This window comes from Camelus bactrianus, chromosome 25 (assembly GCF_048773025.1).
Source record: "Camelus bactrianus isolate YW-2024 breed Bactrian camel chromosome 25, ASM4877302v1, whole genome shotgun sequence".
In the NCBI taxonomy this organism is placed as follows: Eukaryota; Metazoa; Chordata; class Mammalia; order Artiodactyla; family Camelidae; genus Camelus; species Camelus bactrianus.
Window position 1 is genome coordinate 3,167,246 of NC_133563.1, and position 16,214 is coordinate 3,183,459.

General features: G+C 37.5%; 1 protein-coding gene across 1 annotated transcript in view; it reads right to left on the reverse strand.

Moving 5' to 3' along the window:
- TRIQK (triple QxxK/R motif containing) overlaps positions 1-15,845 on the reverse strand; it is a 79,210-nt gene extending 63,365 nt beyond the window's left edge. The window contains exons 1-2 of the mRNA XM_045505427.2: positions 15,701-15,845; positions 1,940-2,097 (exon numbers count right to left, since the gene is read on the reverse strand). The gene's annotated coding sequence lies outside the window, so the exon portion shown is untranslated. The remainder of the gene's footprint in view (positions 1-1,939; positions 2,098-15,700) is intronic.
- Positions 15,846-16,214: the final 369 nt, after the last annotated feature.

Consider the following 16,214-nt stretch of genomic DNA (forward strand, 5'->3'; position numbering starts at 1 on the left):
CCATGCAGTTTTCTGAAATGATCATACTACATAACAGCTTACTGGTTTTGCCCACTTTCTTCCTTTCTCTGAAAATGCTTTCAAATACTTCTTTATTTAAATATTTTATACTCCTTTAAGAGAGTAGAAGGGTATATATATCTATCAAAATTCATCAAATTGTACATCTGAAATATGTGTCATGAACTGTACAGGAATTATACCACAGCAAAGTTCTTTGTTTTTTTTAAAGAATGACAGGTAAAAAAACTTAAAAAAAAAAAAAAACAGTAGAAAGGTATGGAACTCATTAATTCTATTCACATATCTTCCAACTTGCCTTTCCCTTCGGGTAGAAGGCAACGTTATATTTCACAATCTCCCATTTGAAATAAAGCTGTTTGCTTTGACCAATAAAACTCTAAACACACCGGTGCATAATTAGCCACCTCTCTCCCCACCTCTGCAGTGATTGTGGAAGTACGTTCAGATGCAGTCTTCAATATCGTCAGTCCCTGAGAGTCTATACCAACACATTACGGGTATGTAGTCTATGTGAGAAATAAATATTTGTTGTGTTAAGACAATGACAGTTGGCCTTTTTTTGTCCCTACAGCATAGGTCTGTAGCACTGGGCTATTCTGAGTGATACAAAGGGTTACCTTTTTCAGGAAGACTTTCATGAGCCCAACACAGTCTGACTCAAATGCTGCTTCCTCAAGTGATGATAACATTCTATTCATACTGCTGTTATTATCCATCTCCCTTCAAACTGTACTTCCAAGGGCAGGAACTGTGCATTTCATTCCTGTATCCCCATCAACTAGCACAGGTCATAGCAAGTCCTTAAAAAATATTCGCTAAATTAAGCATTCATTCATTCACTTACTCATCGAGGGCCAGGGACTACTCTAAAGTAAAACCAGAGCAAACAAAAACGCTTGCCCTCATAAAAGGAACTACTATGCTTGTGAAGGATAACGACAGTAAGTTAAGGCAAATAAGTATAGAATAGATCGTTTTTTAGATAAGATGAACGCTAAGTAGAAAATACAGAGCAGGGACATCTGGACGGTGAGCACGTAAGATCTCGTTTGGAAAGTGACCTTTTAATAACAAACCCAAAGGAAGGTAAATAAATTGGCCACACAGATATCTGGGAGAAAAGCAATTCAGTAGAAAAGATAATGCAAAAACCCTGAGATGGACACATGCCTGGCATGTTCAAAGAACACCAAGGGAGACAATATGGCTGAGCAAGGTGGTTAGAGATGACACTAGAGAGGTAACGAGGGGCCAGGTCTTGCAGAGACATACAGGCCAGTTTCAAAACTTAAGCTCTTATCTTGAGTGAAATAGGGAGCCATTGAAGAATTCTGAGTAGAAGAGGGGTGAAAGACGACAGTAGAAGGTAAGATCACAGATATAATGAAGGTTAATTTTCTCCATTTCATGACATATTTCCTCTCCCCATAAAACATGTCAAATGTGGATGTACCAATTAATCAAGAAAGATTTAAAACAATGTTGAATATTTTATGATGATCTTAATGTGTTCGTTACTTACTATGCAGGAACATTGATTTACCAATATATAATTATCAAAATACAGGAATATACCAAAGTATCATAGTGTATCAAACATCAAGAGAGATCAAATATTTATTGTAGCAACAAACCCTCACAGATAATTAATGCTACTAAATGATTTAACAAATTAATCAGATATAGATTTGTAGTTCTATGGATCTTGCTTCATTTACTCAGATTTGGCCAAACATCACAAAATAAATCCAAGTAAAAACACTTTCCCATTGTAATCCTGCCTCCCATAAGAAAGAACCAGATTCCGAACTCAAGTTCATTGCCAGAAACAAACCAAAACAAGAAAAACAAAGTGAAAGAAAACATACCACAAGTCAAAACACCTTTTGCCAAATGTTAAATCAAATAAACGCACCTTGTGTTGTGTCCTTGAGGCTGCCAAGTCTGAACTCTGGAGAGCTGCCAAGGGGTGGGATGCTTCCAAAGGCAAGATCTTTACTGAGGAAGCTGCACTCGCATTCCTGGCAAATTCAATTCCAGATACCAATAATAACACTCGGTTTCTTTTTCTTACTGGAATTCAAAACAGAGTATATGGAAATATTAAATGGATGATCTCCAGTTCCCTAATGTCCACAAAATAAAATCACTGTGGTAGCATTTTCCAAATGTTGTTTTGTGGTTTGCTAACTCTGTTACACGTTCATTCAAATTAAGTTTCTACAGCCAACATACTTGAAAAACATTGCATACTATGCCCCCTTTACACAAGGTACAGTTTCATAAAAAGGCTCTGAGAAGTCCTATAATAGGAAAGCCTATTTACATCTACTTGACCCAAAGTGTCCCAAATTTATCTAAGTAAAGATCCCCTCTGATTGTAATAAACAGTAACGTTATTTCTGCAGATCATACTTTAAGAATGGTCTTTGTGTGGTGATTATCTGAAAAGTAGTAAGAGATCCTAATGGGGATACAGGAATGAAATGCACCACTTGAATATCAATGCAGAGATTTATTTGAATTTATTTCCTGTTATTACAATTTGTCAAGTTGACCTATAAACATAATTGTACTTATTCAACCATAAATTGTTAAGTATATGTTACTCCCCAAACCAAATGCCCATTAAAAAAGCAACAAGGAAAAAAATCAAATAATGTATGATTTATTCATTTTTGTTCAGTAAGTATTTACTGAATACTTATCATGTGCCAGGCACTGAACTTATCTCTGCTTTTATGCTGCAATTGCTCTGACATAAATAAGAGCATCAAATTTAAGTGGTCCCAAACTGCTGCCTAACAATAAGAACATCAACTCAAAATTTAACTCCAAGTATTTGAGAATGCAAGTTTTACTAATTTTAATCACATCATTAAAAATAGCTTGCAGAGGTGGCCAAGATGGTGGAGTAGAAAGACCCTGAACTCACCTCTTCCCAACGAACACACCAAAATTACAACCACTTACAGAGCAACTCTCTACAAGAACTACATGAAGACTAGCATAAAGGATTTTCCACAACTAAACTAAACACATAAAGAAGGAACCACAAGATTAATAGGAGAGGCAGAGATGCAGTACAGTCAGAACCCCCTTCCCTGGGTTGTCAACCCACAAATGAAAAGAATATCAGAATCATAGAGATCTCCCCAAGGAATGAGCCCCACATCAAGCTCCTCAGCCTGGGGGGTCCTGCACCAGGAAGAGAAACCCCTAGAATGTCTGGCTGTGAAAATCAGCAGGGCTTATGTTCAGGAGAGCCAGGGAGCTATAGGAAATAGACATTCCACCCTCAAAGGGCATGTACGAAATAGCACATGTTCTGAGTCCCAGAAGAGGGGCAGTAGTCAGAGATGAGCCTGGGTCAGACCCACTCGCTGATCTCAGAGAGCCTCCCAGAGAGGCAGGAGGGCAAGTAGGACTTCTCCTGGGGATGGAGACACTGGCAACAACCATTTCTGGAAGCTCATTCTACAGCAATGACTGTGGCATTATCAACCCCTATTTTCAAATCCTCCTTCAAGCCTATTAGCGCCCATTAGTGGGACAGCAACAGACCTAAGCCTCCAGGGGCCATTGGACAGCCACCCAGAGACTTGCCCCTGGTCTCTAGCAGGCTGGCATCAGCCCAGTGCCCACCTGAGTCATGTGGACAACCATGCTAGGACCCAATCCTACCCACCAAAAGGCCAGCAGCAGTTCTATGTCCCCCAGGCTGTAAAACCAATGGCATGGGAAACTCATTCCACCCTCTAGGAGACCCACAGCTACCCCACCATGCATTGCCTCACAGCCAGCCTCGATGGGACCACCCTCACCTACCGTCTTGGTCATGATAGTGGTCCCCACCACAACAGACGGCACATGCAGCCCATGTAGGAGGCACCCGTAGGACATATAGCTCTGTTGACCTGAGGGAAGCATGCTGCTGGGCTACATAGGATGTCTGTTATATAAGACCACTTCTCCAAGAACAGGAAATGTAACTGACTAATCTAACACATAGAAGTAAACACAGTGGATTGGGCAAAATGAGGCAACAGTGAAATACATTCCAAATAAAGGAACAAGACAAACCTCAGAAGAAAGACCCAAACAAAGTGGAGATAATTAATCTATCCAATAAAGAGTTCAAGATAATGATCATACAGATGTTCACCAAACTCTGGAGAAGAATGGATGAACACAGGGAGAAATTCAACAGGCTCAATGAAACTAAGAGCTAGTTCTTTGAAAAGACAAACAAAATGGATGAACCTTTAGCCAGACTCATCAAAAAAGAAAAAACAAGAGGGCCCCCCAAAAAAAAAAACAAAAAATAAAAAAGTTACAACCAATACCACAGAAATACAAAGGCTCATAAGAGATTACTACAACAATTATACATCAATAAAAGGAAAACCTAGATGAAATGGATAAATTTATAAAATTTACAATCTCCCAAGATTAGATTAGGAAGAATTTGAAAATATAAACAGGCCAATTACAAGTAATGAAATTCAACTAATAATAAGAAAAACATACTCTCAACAAAGTCAAAGCCCAGATGGCTTCACAGGTGAATTCTACCAAATATTTAAAGAAGAGTTAACATCTATCCTTCTTAAACTATTCTAAAAAATTGAAGGGGAAGGAAAAATTCCAAACTTACCCTACAATACCAATGTCACTCTGATACTAAAACCAGACACCACAGAAAAAGAAAATTCCAGGCCAACACCACTGATAAACATAGATGTAAAAATCCTCAACAAAATATTAGCAAACCAAATCTAACAATACTCATACACCACGATCAAGTGGGATTTATCCCAGTGGTGGAAGATGATTCAATATTCACAGATCAATCAATGTGTCACCCTACCTACATTATCAAATTGAAAATAAAAATAATATGATCATCTCCTTAGGTGTAGAAAAAGCTTTTGACAAAATTCAACATCCAATTATGATAAAAATTCTCAATAAAGTGGTTATAGAGGGAATGTGCCTCAACAAAATAAAGGCCATATATAATAAATCTACAGCTAAAGTGTACTCAGTGGTGAAAAGCTGAAAGCGTTTTCTCTAACATCAGCAACAAGACAAGAATGCCTACTCTCGCAAATTTTATTCAACATAGTATTGGAAGTCATAGTCACAGCGATCACGAAAGAAAAAAATAAATGAAAAGAAATCCAGATTGGAAAGAAAGTAACACTGTCATTGTTTACAGATGACATGAGTACACATAAATACACATATATAAAATATACCATATATTTTTATATAGAGAGAAATATATATATGAATATATAGAAAATCTTAAGACACCACCACAAAACCACTAGAACTCATCAATGGAGTCAATAAAGTTGCACATACCAAATTAATATACAGACATCTGTTTTATTTCTATATACCAACAAGAACTACCAGAAAGAGAAATTAAGAAAACAATCCCATTTACAGTTTCATCAAAAAGAATAAAATACCTAGATATAAATCTAACCAAGGAGGTGAAGGGGAAGACAATAAGACATGGATAAAAGAAATTGAAGGCAACACAAACAAATGAAAAATACACCCTGCTCATGGAAATAATTGATACTGTTAAATGGCTATAGAACCCAAGTCAATCAACAGAGTTAATGCAATTCCTATCAAAATACCAAAGGATTCTTTAACAAATGAACAAATAATTCTAAAATTGGTATGAAAACACAAAAGATCCTGAGTAGTCAAAGCAATCTCGCGAAAGAAGAACAGCTGGAGATACCATCCTCTCTGAGTTCAAACTACACAACAGCAAAGCTACAGTAATCAAAACAGCATGACACTGGCACACAAACAGACACACAGGTCCATGGAACAGAACAGAGTCCAGAAAGAAACCTACACTTACTTGGTCAATTAATCTACAACAAAGGAGGCAAGAATATGCGATGGAGAAATCCTCTTCAGTAAATGGTGTTGGGGAAACTGAATAGCTACATGCAAAAGAATCACACTGGACTACTTGTCACACCACTACAAAAATATACTGAAAATGGATTAAAGACTTACATGTAAAACCCAAAACCATAAAACTCCTAGAAGAAAACTCAGTATGCTTGTTAACATCAGTTTTGGCAATATTTTTTTGGATCTTCCTCTGCAGGCAGGGAAATTAAAAGCAAAAAAACCCAAATACAACCACATTAAACTAAAAAGCTTTTGCACAGGTAAGGAAATTATCAACAAATGAGAAGGCCACCTACTGAACAAAAGAAGATATTTGCAAATGATACATCTGATAAAAGATTAATATACAAAATAAACAAAAACTCATACAACTCAACATCAAAGAAAAAAAAACCCAACTCAAAACATAAGAAGGCTTCTCAAAAAATTACAAACAGAATTACCATATGATCCATAAATCCCCCTGTGTGGTATTTTTCTGAAGAAAACACACTAATTCCAAAAGATACATGCACCCCTATGCTCACTGCAGCATTATTTACAAAAGGTATGAAAGCAATCTATGAACGGATAAAGAAGATGTGGTATATATACAATGAAATATTACTAAGCCATCAAAAATAATGAAATCTTGCCTTTTGCAACAACATGGATGACCAAGAAGGTATTATGCTAAGTGAAATTAGTCAGAGAGAGAAAGAAAAATACTGTAAGTTTTCACTTATATGTGAAATCTAAAAAAAGAAACAAATGAATAAACATAATAAAACAGAAAACAGCATTATAGATACAGAGAACAAAAAAGTGGTTGCCAAGAGGAGAAGCATGTTGTGGGGGATGAGTAAAATAAGTGATGGAGATTAAACTTCTAGTTACAAAATAGATGATTCATAGGCATGAAATATACAGCCTTGGGAATATAGTCAATAATATTGCAATATCTTTGTATGGTGACAGATGGTAACTAGACTTCGCATGGTGAAAATTTTGACATGTATAGAAATATAGAATCACTATGCTGTCACCAGGAATTAACAAAGTGTTCTAGGTTGATTATAATTCAATAAAAAAGTAAGTGCCAATTATACACTATTTCATCACATCCTCTTAATCTCTTTGAGGTATGTGAGATCACAGGGAACTTTTTATGTTGTCAGAGTGGTTAATCCAAAATGAAAAATAAGCTTGAGTCTAAAAAAATAAAAATACTTTAAAAAAAAGTAAAACAATAAAAAGTGAAATAGAACTCTTTATGACCCAGCAATTTCACCTCTGGATATTTACCTGAAGAAAGCACATCAATTCAGAAAGATATATGCACACCAAAGTTCACTGACGCATCATTAACAATAGCAAAAATATGGAAGCAACCTGAATATCCATCAACAGATGAATGGATAAAAAATATATGTGTATGTGTGTGTGTGTGTGTGTGTGTTGTTTTTGTGGACGTACACAATGAAATACTACTCAGCCTTTAAGAAAATGACATCTTGCCAAGTTCAACAACATGTATGGATCAAGAAGTTATTATATACTAAGTTAAATAAATCAGATGAACAAAGAGCAATACTGCATGATCTCACTTATATGTGGAATCCAGGAAACAAAACAAACAAAACAAAATGAAAAGAGACTTACAGATACAGAGAATGAATGGGTGGTTACCAGATGGGAGGGAGGTGGGGGGGGGGAACAGGTGAAGGGGATTAAGAGATACAAATGCCAGTTATATAATAAATAAGTCACAATAATGTAATGTACAGCATAAGGAATACAGCCAACAATATTTCTGTGTGGGGACAGATGGTTACTAGAATTATTATGGTGATATTTTCATAATGTATGCAAATGTCAAATCACTATGTAGTACATCTGAAACTAATATAATATTGTATGTGAACTATATTTCAACAAAAGATAGCTTGAAATTTTTAGGCTATTTTAAAATAATAATGATAATTCAGGTCAAGAGTCACAACATGAAAGCATAGTCCTTGTTTAAAAAAAAATGATGCTGCAAAAGAATAAAATTAAACTCCTACTTCATACCACACAAAAATTAACTCAAACTGAATCATAAACTAGATACAAAGGCTGAAATTATAAAATGCTTAGAAGAAAACACAGTCGTAAAACTTCATGACCTTGTGTTAGGCAGCATTTTCTTAGTTATGACATCAAAAGCATAAGCAACAAAATAAAAACAGGTAAATTTGACTATCAAAATTAAAAACATCTGTGTTCCAAAATACACGATCAAGAAAGTGAAAAAAACAACTCACCAAATGGGAGAAAATATTTGCAAATCATATAAGTGATACGGGTCAAATACACAGAATATATGAAGAAGTCTTACAAGAGTAAAAATACAAATAACTCAATTTTTAAAATAGGCAAAGGATTTGAATAGATATTTCTTCAAAGAAGAAATACAAATTGTAAACATGCACATGAAAAGATACCTAACATCATTAGTGATTAGGGAAATTCAAATCAAAACCACAACGAGATACCATCTCACTCTACCAAAAGACAGACAGTAAGAAGTGTTGATGGGCATGTGGAGAAACTAGAACCTGCATACATTGCTGGTAGGAAAGCAAACTGAGGTACAACCGTTTTGGAAAACTGGCAGTTCCTCAAAAGATTAAACATAGAATGGCCATACGACCCAGTAATTTCACTCCTAAGTGTATATGCGAGAGAAAAATATATATATATATGTTCACATACAAACATGTACACAAAAGTAAATAACAGCATTATCCTTATAGCCAAAAAGTGAAAACAATCCATGATGATTAGATAAACACAATGTGGTCTAACCATACAATGGAATATTATTCCAACAAAAAAAGGAATGAAATATTTATACAAAGAAAACATGGAGGAACTTTGAAAACATCATCCTAAGTGAAAGAAGCTATTTGCAAAAGTGCAATTAATGCATCATTCCTATTGTTCTCTTTATAGAAAATGTTCAGAATGAGAAAACCTATAGAGACAGAAAATAGATTAGCAGTTACTTAAGGCTGTGGGTAAGGGCAAAAGAGATGGGGGGTAACTAATACTTTTTGAGGTGATGGAAATATTCTAAAATTAGACAGTGGCAATGGTTGCACAGCTCTGAATATGCTAAAATCACTGAATTGCACACCTTAAAATGATAAAATTACAAATTTTATCATTTTGAGTGGTATCTCAATGAAGCTGTTATTAAAGTAGAAGAATCATAATAATATAGATCTATAGCACTTATCTAAACAGTTTGGGCAGATGTGTCTTGGAGATGTGTTTTGGAGATTACAGAAAGGCAGTATGTCCCATATCTATCATAATTACATAACACTCCTAAAAGAGTTTGGGGGTAGCATATCAATATTTCATACCAAAATCTTACCAATATTGACACTAACTACTATAAAATAAATATTATATAAGTAGTTGCCTGTCTTTTCTTCAAGTCTGGTTTACCTCAAATGAGTTGCTAAAAAACTTGGGAAAAATAATTTTGCAAAACTTTTGGATTTTGAAAATAAGGGTGTTGGATCCTTATTAATGATGGTGGTTAATATTAGTAATAATAATATTAGTAGTTTCCACTTGCTGTGTTAAGCATGTCACATATATGATCAGACATTTCTGTGGAATAAGTAAAATTAACCCCACTGGGACAACTGGGTTTTCTAATGATTAAGTGATTTTTCCAAGCATGCACAGTTAACCAGGAAAAGGGCAGGGATCTGAACTCAAATCTACATAATCACACAGCACCCTCATTCTCCTCTATAGGGAAGAGCGTGTTCAGATCATTCATCTGAGATACAGACTTTAAATCTGTAAAATGCAGAAAGAACACTTTTATATACATGTATCACGGAGATTATTGTAAGGATGAAACAAGACCATTTTTATGAAAATAATGTGTCAACATAAAGTTTGATATAAATGTGAGACAATATTATCTGGAAAACTATTTTCACTATATAACTAAATCAAGACCTAAAATGGGATATAGGTTTAGTCAAATTCTATAGAGGCATTCAAAATTAATGTCAATAAATATTTAATAACAAGAAACAAATAATCCAATCAAAAAATGGGCAGAAAAGCTAAATAGATATTTCTCCAAAGAAGACATATAGATGGCCAACAGACACATACAAAAAAATGCTCAACGTTGCTAATTATTAGAGAAAGACAAATCAAAACTACAATGGGGTATCACCTCACACCAGTTAGAATGGCCATCCTCAAAAAGTCTACAGATAATAAATGCTGGAGAGGGTGTGGAGAAAAGGGAACCCTCCTACACTGTTGGTGGGAATGTTTATTGGTGCAGTCACTATTGAAAACAGTATGGAGGTTCCTTAAAAAGCTAAAAATAGAGTTGCCACATGATCCAGCAATCCCACTCCTGGACATATATCTGGGACAAAAGCTCTAATTTGAAAAGATACATGCACCCCAATGTTCATTGCAGCACTATTTGCAATAGGCAAGCCATGAAAGCAACTTAAATGTCCACTGACAGATGACTGGATAAAGAAGATATGGTATATACACACAATGGAATACTACTCAGCCATAAAAAATAATGAAATAATGCCATTTGCAGCAACATGGATGGACCTAGAGATTATCATACTAAGTGAAGTAGGTCAGAAAGAGAAAGGAAAATTTATGATATCACTTATATGTAGAATCTAATATATGATTATGACAGCCTCTTCACAGACTATTATAGCATGGCCAGTTTGGCTGAGCAGATTGCAGACAGCGTGTGGCATCACACGGCTGCCTTCTGCACTGTCCTGTACTGAGCAGGGTCATTGAAAGGATGTGACCAAAAAAAAAAAAAAGAAAGAAAAGAAAATAACTTATTTACGAAACAGAAACAGACTCACAGACATAGAAAACCAACTTACGATTACCAAACGGGAAAGGGGGTGGGGGAGAGATAAATTAGGAGGTGGGATTAGCAGATGCTAATTACTATATAGAAAATAGATAAACAAGACCTATTGTATAGCACAGGGACAAAAAAAAAAATTTAATATGCTCCTGCCCAGAAAGATTCAGCACTATAATGAATCACTGTGAATAATGTCAATTTTTTATAATACCCAAGAATATTCCTTAGAAAAAAAAAAGGTGGAAAACCAAAAATCTCCAACTCATTATATTTACATACAGGTAAGGAACTTGATGCTTGGAAACTCTCGAAAGCCCAACAAACAGTACATCTACTGCCAGAGCCAAGTCTAAGACTTTCAGTGCAGTGCACCTGCTACCTGGGGTAGGTTATAAAGTAGGATTTTGTCACAGGTAGTCACATAATTTCTTCCTCTACATCTCTCAATAACTGAATATTTTTAAATTCAAAGTATGTAAAAAATGCTTTTTGGACTAAACTATCTTCCCTTGGTCCAAAATTTTAAGTTGCTCAATCTAATTGGTCTATTTTTGCAACTATGTCACTTGCACACTACTACTATGGAAGGATCAAGCAGCTTTATTTCTGCTGTCATTCTCCGTGTTCAATGGCTTGAAAACCATGCAATTGATAAGACCCTCTCATTTATGGAACTGTCTCCACCTTCTGATTGAACAAAACAGAGTTTGTTAAAGCACTGAGCAGAGAGCACTTATCTTTTTATTTTTGTTGTTTAACAATTCAAAACTAAAACGTAAGCTACGAAGTCATTCTTTTCTTTTTCATGAAAACATATACCTATCTCACTCTGTTGTTGCAAAGATACCTTAATACTTCTGCCATATAAGAAAGGACTAAATGTATACACTAGATGTGAAAAGATTTAGCTGTAGGACCTTACGATCCTCATATCTTCAGTAAGGATATGTTCAACCTTAAGGCGATCAAATATGATAAACTATGTGTCACTATTTTCCATGAATATCATTTCAGTCATTCTGAGAGAATAACAAAAAATAACTATCATCTAAGCAGTATTTTTATTAAGACCTTCATACTTAGAGCCAAATCTACTGATATCAAAAACATGGTACATATTCAACAGATGAATCGATAAAGAAGATGGGGTATGTATTTACAATAGAATATGACTCAGCCATAAAGAATGAAATTCTGCCATCTGCAACAATATGGATGGGCCTCAAGGGTATTTGGCTTGGTGAAATAAGTCAGACAGAGAAAGACAAACACTGTGTATTGTCACTGATATGTGGAATCTGAAAAATAAGACAAACGAATGAATATAACAAAACAGGAACAGACTCACAGAGAACAAACTAGCAGTTACCAAGGGAGAGAGAGAAAGGGGAAGGGGCGAGATATGAGTCGGAGAGGAAGTGGCACAGACTAGTATGTACAAAATAAATCAGCCACAAGGATATATTGTACAGTACAGGGAATATACCCAATGTTCTACGGTAACTTTAGAGCATAACTTATAAAATTTATGAATCCCTATGTTCTATACCTCAAATTAATACAATATTTTAAATCAACTGTACTTCAATTTAAAAATACAAAAAGAAAGAAAGAAAAAAAGAAAAAACATGGTACATATGAACAAAGACTAGGGGAAATCTGGCCTGGTCTCATGTTTCCAGACAGAGGAACTTCCCCTAGGATAGTTTGGAGATGATTTTGGCATTGGAATAGGGGAAGGAAATTTTTCACTGTGCTGGTGGACTTCTACAATATACAATATTTAGCATCCTTAAACTTCAGCGTCCTAAAAGCCAGTCACTTCAAGATATTATAACAATTTAAGAACACCCTACACATTTCTAATGGCCCAAAGATACCAACCAGATAAAGAGAAGAGCCCTAGTTTAACAGCCCTGGCCTCACATCCCACTCTGTATCCACAGCTTCCTCGCAGAGGAGTTGAGTGGTCCATGGCTGAAATCCATTGCTCCCTATTATTCCAGTGGGTAGAGATAACCTATTATAAAGCTGTAAACACTAGAGGTATATCTTCTTTTTCCTCCCTCTCTGCTGGGGATCATCCAGACCAGCAGTTCTCAGTAAGTGCATCTGTTCTGCAAACTGAAACTTTCTCTCATTGGACTGAAGTCTAGGTTCTGAGAAAGGGGGTGGAGATAGAAGGGAGAAGGAAGTACGGGCACTCGTTTTTAGTCTCTCACTGAAGGCACTGTATCCAATCAGCTCTCTAGTGATGAAGCTGACACTGCAAACTCCATCTGTCTCTTTACAAACTCAAGAGAAGAAAAGAGCTATTATTTATTGAGCCCCTAAAAACTCTAATTCCATTCTCTCTCTAATCAATTTGTCTTTATTCTAGTTTCTCCACTAGAAATGAAGTGAGTCGAGGAAAAACTGGGCGAGTCGAACACTAAACAGTTGGAATAAAATTACAAGTGCTAAAGAAATGACAGGTGTTCCTAGATACTCTGATGTTTATTACAAAAGAAATATATTTTTCCCTTTTCAGTGTTTTCTCTACCTAATGATAGTATCTACTACTGATGCCTACTTTTATTGATAAAGCTAGATAAAGGTACATTAGCAAACAAAAGAACGCTATTTACAGCCTTCCATTTTAATACAGAAATCAGGAAAAGAGCCAAAGTGGAACTGAACGCAATATTCTCTCGCCACAGGAAATTAAAATGTTATAAAAGATCATTCACTTAAGTTAAAGGAAAGATTTCTAGGAATAATTAATATTCTACTGGCACATACTACAAGTAATCAATTTTTCTTGGTCCAAAATGGACTTTGATAGAAGAGAAAGTTTACATATTTAATATTTATCTCAAAAATACGATTTAACATTTTCCCAAAATATTTGATAATAATTTCTCTTTTCACTTGCTTAAATATCAGAGTATTCTTTAAGAGACCGATCAAAGGGCATTTGGAATAAAATAGGGTTTACATGGTTTTGAAAGACTGCAGCAATTTATTGAGGATTGCTAGTTCAAGTTTGTTAAAAACCAAAAAAAGAAGAAGGGTTGATTGAAGACCTTGAACTAAGGTAAACTATGGTAAGATGCCTTGTGGAAGAAAGAAAAAAGACAACTCTGCTCCGAGCCAAGGAGTTTTGGATATAAATTACTCAGTCACTCTTTGGAATGAGGCAAGTTGGGAGAGTAACTGTCTTAAACCCTCAAGAAATTGATGGAAGAAAACAGGTGTTCTTTATCCACATATGCTTCTAACCGTGTCTTTTTCTAAGAGGAGAGTCTATAGCTTTTCTTGGCTTCTTAAAGTGGTATATGACACTAAAAAGGTTATTCATCGTTGAATTAGAAGGTAATCCTTTCCAATTTTTTTAGGCTATGTATATACTTGAAAAAACCTAGTGATGTCAATGGGGAAAAAAAAATGTTGTGCAAGACATTTCAGGTACTACCTAACCAGAACACACACAGAATCAACAGGAGATCATATAAGACTAAAGGATACATTAATATTGTAGTCAATATTTACAACTGTGTGGATCATACTTTTATAACACTTTCACAGTCAATTATTACTCCTTACTTTTTATAAATAAAAGGCACATAAGTATGTTCCACTTTACAGATGAGAGAACAGTTATAAGGGTTATTGCCCAGGGACAAATATTTCCTAACTCTGCCAGATTCCTGACTTCTAGGCCATATTCCCAGTGCTAGCAAGCAGTACAAGCTTCCCTCTTGGGGAATTTATACAGTAAACCTAGCAGAAGGAAGTAACAGCAGACCTTTAGCTCCCTTTGTGTTTTCTCTCTGGAATGACGCTTCTGCTCAATCACTTGGGGCCAGCTGATTGGGGCAGAGATCCGAAATGGTTATCTGTGGTTACCACCTCATAGTTAATCATTAAATATGGGCCAGTGAAGCAAAAGAGGGCTTTATACGCTTCGTACCACCCTTCTCCACAATAGGGACTTAAGAGATCATGTATTTGGGCCTGTCCAATAATGAACTGCCTCAACTTCCTGAGAAGTTCATTGAGTTCAAACTGGCAGCAGCGATTAAAAAGAACTCCGGGTGGAAGAAATCAGATCTCCTATCCTCCTTTTCCTAGTCTTTCACGTGGACACCGACACCGTGTGGGTTCAAGGATTCACCAAGCACCAGGAAAAGGCATCCTCCCCAACCAACCCCCGCAGCCACCTCATGCTGCCTGAAGCCCTTCCCCGCAAGTGTTTTGGTCTGCAGATACTTGTACGTTTAAGAAGGGGAGGCGGGAAAAGTGTAGAGAGGAGTAACAGGAGAGAGGGAGGCCTGAGCGCCAGCTACAGACCCAAAGAGCAGGACAGTGCAATTACGGACGCGAATTGACTGACAGCGCAAGGAAGCCAATCCCTAGGCTCGTGGAAGGCCTGGGGAGGCGGGTGGGACTAAGTCTCCAAGGCCCTGCAGCCCGCGCCAGACACGCTGGCAGGGCGGGAACCGCGCGTTCCTTAGCAACCGCGGCGGCCACGCCCACCCACCGCCGGAATCCCGCTCCCTCCGTCCCCTCCCCCACAGGGGCTCCCTGCTCGCAGGGAAGGGGTCCCTAGGCCATCACCGAACCTGCTGGGCTTCCCAGGCTCCGGGTTCCTCCTCGTCCAGAGCCCCCTCCGCCCAGCCCGCCCCCAAGGCCGCTCCCAGGGGCGGATCAAGGATCCCCTAAACGCACTGGGGGCCCTCTGCGGAGGTGCACCCGCTTTCAGTCCCGGACCCCGAGCTTCCCGGGCAGGGCCTCCCCAGCCCCCTCGCGCTCGCCGGACACACACACCTCAGCTCAGCCAGCGCAAGGGCCCACAAACTACGTGTCGGGCTGGAATTGTTGCTGTCCACGGTCCTGTCACTCAGAGGAGGGGGCGGGACGAGCCTGCGGCACACCCCTACTCCCAGAGGGCGGTACGGGAGAGGGGCGGGGCTCGGCCGAGAGGGGCGGGACCAGCCCCCAAGCTGCGCTCCGATTGGTCGATCTCTCTCCCGCTCTGCGCGGGTCCAGGACGGAAACGCGCGGGCACGGTGAGTGGCCTTCTCCCTCCTTCCGACGTGATTGCCAAGCTTCTAATACCTGTCTCACAAACTGACTACAGAAGTTGGAAATAAGGGCTGTGACTTGTTTTGTAAACATAAAACACAAAAGTAAGTTCTTTTGCTTATTGAACTCCTCTCCCCATCCAGACTCCCAGGGGAGCATCCCTGGGTGGAAGGATGAACTGTCTGTGAAAACAATGTTGTCTGCACAGTCAAGCTTTTAACAGATTAATCAATTAAAATGGGAAAGGTGATTCCTG